Source organism: Apium graveolens, chromosome 9 (assembly GCF_009905375.1).
Source record: "Apium graveolens cultivar Ventura chromosome 9, ASM990537v1, whole genome shotgun sequence".
In the NCBI taxonomy this organism is placed as follows: domain Eukaryota; kingdom Viridiplantae; phylum Streptophyta; class Magnoliopsida; order Apiales; family Apiaceae; genus Apium; species Apium graveolens.
Window position 1 is genome coordinate 223,873,132 of NC_133655.1, and position 5,379 is coordinate 223,878,510.

Sequence of the window (5,379 nt, forward strand, 5' to 3'; positions counted from 1 at the left end):
ATGTATATATATATATATATTTATATATATATATGGTCATAGTTTTCAAAACTATTAATCGAATAAGGTTTATTCGATAACTTTATTTTATTATTGAATATTATTTCGAATATTCATTCGAGGACTTATGACTCTTTTTATTTTATTATTTGAATATTATTTGAATATTCATTCGAGGGCTTATGACTCTTTTATATTATTTATTGAATAAAATTTGAATATTCATTCAAGGGCTTATGACTCAGTTTATATTATTTAATGAATATTTTTGAATATTCATTTGAGGATCTATGACTCCGATTATTTGCTGAGATTTGTTCTTTATTTTATTAAAGAATAAGGTGTAAATAATCAAACTTATTTTCGATTATTCAAATAAAGATAGTACTTTTATATAAGTATATCTTTGGTTATTTAATATCCATTTCAAGTATAAGTTTTAATACTTCTACTTCGATTATTTTTATAAGGATTATCTTTATGAGAATATTATTTAAATAATAATATTCAGGCATTTTTCTAAATATACCGGGGACTGATTTACTTCATTAAATCAGCTTTACTCCAAACACTCTTTAAAGTGTTTTCGAGTCTTCAAAATGATTTTTAAAAGTTAGAGCGGATCCCAAAACTCATTTTTATATTTAAGATCTTCTTTTTTAAGGGGATTTAAATACTCGCTCAAAACCTGAGGGATCCGGCTCTGTGGTGTATTTTATATTCGCAACAAGGTTGCAGTTTTGGTAAATGAATTGATTACTTACCCAACGTTCGGGAAGTAAATCCATCTATTGAGTCGGCATAAGCAACATGGGCTCAGTGGGCGTCCATGATAGTGTAAGTAGCTCAGTGAGAGTCCATCAAATGCATAAGTGGCTGAGTGGCAGTCCAGCATAAGGTCCTATTACGACCAGGGTGATGACCAGTGGGGAATTCGTCCATCTACTAGTAGAAAAGGTTACTTATGGGTATCTTTTCCTGATCAGCAAGATATCTGGTTTATGCCAAAATTCTTTTCCTTTCCAAATTTATTGGATATTGCAATTCTGTTCATACTTCACATGACAGAGGTTTTCAGGAAATGTATAAAGGAAGATGTATATGTGGATATATATATATATATCAGAACTTAATGAAGTATATCATAACTTCATTTCTTTTAATAATATTTTAAAGATTTAATCTATTCAAATCTTGTCTTGTAGTCTCATCTATGTGATGAACTGTTGAAAGCTCAAACTACTTTGAACAATGGTAGTTCAAGTAGTTTTATAAATGATATAAGTGTAGTGAAGTATTTGGTAACTTCATCTTTTAAACTTATATCTAGTTAATAATTGTCTTATGAATGACAAAGATTTTCAGAAAAACGTTGAGACAAGGTTAGATATATGAGATCACCTTGCAACGATATTTTTATACAGTTATACACTGGAACTTTGTGTGTATTATGCATGAAAGAGGACTTCCAATATTTTGAAAAGTATATATGTATATATACTGAATATTTTGCGACTTCATCGCATTAAGATATCAAACTTGGTTCATTTCTTTTGACCAAGACTTTCATGAGTACTATGAGAAGGCTCATATACTATTAATCATTATACATATTATTTTGGTGGGCTTGCTGCTCACCCTTACTTTCTTCTTTCATCACACAACAACAGATAGAAAAGATGAACAGGACCAAGCTCCCGATTCACAAGTGATTAGGAGACGTTCCGCAGTTTTCTAGAAGCATTGATGCCGCCGTAGCTGAGGTAGGAACTACCAATAGGCTAGGCTTTCAACTTTTGATGTACCAGATTTATGTATATTTATGAATTGTAATAATGGCAAAGAAATGTAAATTTATTCAGAAAACCTTTTAAGGTGTATTGGCAGATAATTGTGGAATAAAATGACTTGTGGTTATTTTTGGATGTTCATCTCTGAGACTATAACGTGTGGTGTGTGTGTTTATTGTGGGGTCACAGTACAGAGTAGTTGAGTAATTATTAAGATTGGGTGTTATTAAGGGGAATGGAACTCGCGACAATCCGGATCCCCGACCCCGGATTTGGGGGTGTTACAGAAGTGGTATCAGAGCTTAGCGTTATAAACCTCAGAGATGATGCGACGATATAATAACAAACTCACAAAGATAATAAGAACTCTTGCCAAGTTCATGGTCGGACTACTTAAAGTAGTGCTGACAGTTAAAACCCTTACGGGAACCCTTATAAGTATCGTGATAGTAACATAGTTCGTTCTCGTATAGGGCAGTGGGGCACCGAACCTTGAGGTTCAGGAGCATCAGCATGAGGATGTTTTATTACAAGTTGGAGATCAAATTGTGAATCCGATAGAGTACCCCAACGAGGGACCGGATGAGGTTCAGATTGAGAATGTTGTGGTTGAGGATGTTATTCCGGAAAGGATTGTGGCTGAGGAGGATCTCATGGAGGATCCTGATGAGAATGAAGAGAGGACCGCTGAGGAATTGATGACCGTAGTCAGGGCGACTACCAGAGCAAGAATGGCCGCGAGGGTGGCACTAGAGGATGAAGAGTTACCAAGGGCACAAAGGTTAATGAGGGCAGAAGGAGTGGGGCCTTCCACGACACCAATTATACCAGTATCAGACCCTCTTCCAGAGGTTTCTGTAGACATCCATGAGGTTCCACCAATTCCTGTTCCCTCCCCTGTACAGAGCCCAGCACATACTGAGGAAATGCCACCTTTATCTCCTGCACCATTGTCACCTGATACCGTGCTTGGTTATCCGTTTGGATCTCCTGGGTCTGCGCCACCTGCACCCCATGGACTGCTAGATGCTACCACTCAGGCTTCTCTTATTGCCAATTATCATATGACTTTGGGTGGCCTGTCTGAGGCCCGTAATGTTAGGAGTGATCTGTTGGATCGACTTACTGCACCGAGGATTGAGGGTGGGGTACTTCCGGCAGGATTAGCTCATAGCATGGAAAGGATTGAGGCTACCACCCGTGTTATAGCTAGAGGCCATCTTGAGGGTCAGATTGATCCAGCTCTACTTGCAACTATCCTAGACCTCATCACCGCTTTAATGGAGCAGGTTAGGGATGTCGTGCGTGCTCGCATTTCTTGATCCATGGTAGTGTGCAGAGCCAGAGCAATCAGACAAGAATTTCATGCAGCACCGCTTTTGGAGGATTAGCCTAAGTTATGAATGATTAGTTTTAATGACGAGATGACTATCTATGGTAGTACTTTTGGGATAGGAGCGATAAGTTCAAATGATGTAATCCTCTTTAATATGTTCAGTTGTTGTACCCTCGAACAAATGGTTATGTATATATTCGTTAATTTCAGTTCAGATCAGTTTGTTTGTGATAAAATCACATTGTTAATTGCTCTATTAACACTTAAGAGAGTGTCATGAAGTTTATCGAACTTGAGAATTCATAATTTGCAATCGTGCAAGGACTAAACGAGGGGAAGACTTAAGCAAAGTAAGTAAGACAAATATCCGGAGATTCTCAAAATTTTTCCAAGTATTATGCCCCCACAAGGAATAAGATTAGGGGCAAACCTTGAATGTGATAATCAGGGAGGTCACAATTAAGATATAAAGAACCCGGAATATAATAAAGTGGAAAATGAAGATTTTAAATTAAAAGATGACCCCAATTATGGGGAGTAGGAAGAAATATTTAGACTAAGAAAGCAAAAGTCGAGCGAGATAAGGAGACCCGAGACGGTACTCCTATACGGAAATTCATGGACCTGTCTAAACAGAACTTATATTTTATTCCCAACCACCACCTTGAGGAAATAATGTGGTGTGAAATTCTTTCAGGACCTCTAAGTCGCTAAGCTCTCAGAGTTCCAAGGAACAAGCTGACCCAGTCGAGGCAAGAGCCTGGCTAAAGGAAATAGAGGAATCATTTGAGATTCTGAATGATTGACGAACCACAAAAGACTGTTTTTGTCACTTACCCTCCTAAGAGAGAGGCCACCCGCTGGTGAAAGACCAAGAAAGGCACGGAGCCAGAGGTTAGAATAAACTGATTAAAAGTTAGTCAATTGTTTTCGGGAAAGTAATTCCCAAGGTTATGGAGATAATGTAAAAGCTTTGGAGCTAGAACAAAAGCGGATAAGTATGATGAATTATGAATCTAAGTTGTAAAAATTATCAAGATTCGTTCTGAGGACACGAATCCAGAATGACGGGATGTTTGAAATCAATGCTTATGTTGTGTTGGTTCATGAAATAATGATAAGAGAAAGGAAAATAAAAAGAAATTGAAGTGGAAAGGAATATAAAGGCAATAGAGTTTGAGGAATGATAAGGGAAGTTGGGTATAAGGAAACCCTAAAGACTCGTAGCAATAGAAAAGTATGTAATCGTCAGGATGAGGGTGATTCACCATGAGTTAAAATTGATGGTTGAAGGCATAAGAGATACATATATTTTATCCCCTGTAAGTTGGGAGGATTCGAGGAAACCTTGAGATAGTTCGAAGGATAAATAATGAGACGCGGATAGACTGAAGAGAAAAGGAAGTAGGAAATTAAGAAAATTGGATGAAGGAAGTGACCTTCAAGAATTTGAAGTGTAAGACTGGTGGCTTGATACCCAGAAAGGGAGGCGCCAGGTATGAAAGATATCCCAACATTGAGATGACTGTTGAAATAAACAACAAAAGTAAATAAGGAATTATTAAGAAGAAGTTCCCGTTGAACACGACCAATATCTTCCAGAACATCCTTGTTATTGTTACCAAATTAGGCAAGAAAAGCGGATGACCATTGTTATCTTTTGGAGGCCATATGGATTGACCTCAATTTGAATAAGGATGCTATTATGAAATTAGGTATAGACTATCGAGGTGAGAATGATGAATAAGATAATCTATCAAGGATATATGACTTGATTTATCCATGGAAGGATGCAAGTACCTTTTTAAAGGTGGGATTAAGGATATAACTTCGATAACTTGAGATGAACCATAGGGGAATGCATGAAGGTTGGCATTTCACCCTTAATAGGGATAGTATGAGTTTTGACAGTATGAATTGGAAAATATTAAGGTAATGATGACCTTTAAGTAACAGTGGAGAAAATTTTTCAGAAACATATAGATAATGGTTCTAGTATTAGTAAAGGGTATTTTGATATGCCCTGTATCTAGGGAATACAGGAGGAACGAATCAAGGATAACCTTAGAGGTTTTACAAGGAGAAAGGTAATATTCAAAATTCTCAAGAATAGAAATGTTGATAAAGGAAATATGATGTAATTATAATGATGCCAAGTGAGGCACGTGTTAAACCACGAGAAGGTATGGATCGAACCAGTAATGGTCGAAGTTGTTCAGGGCAATTAGGACTTAAGATAAAAAGATGTTCTAA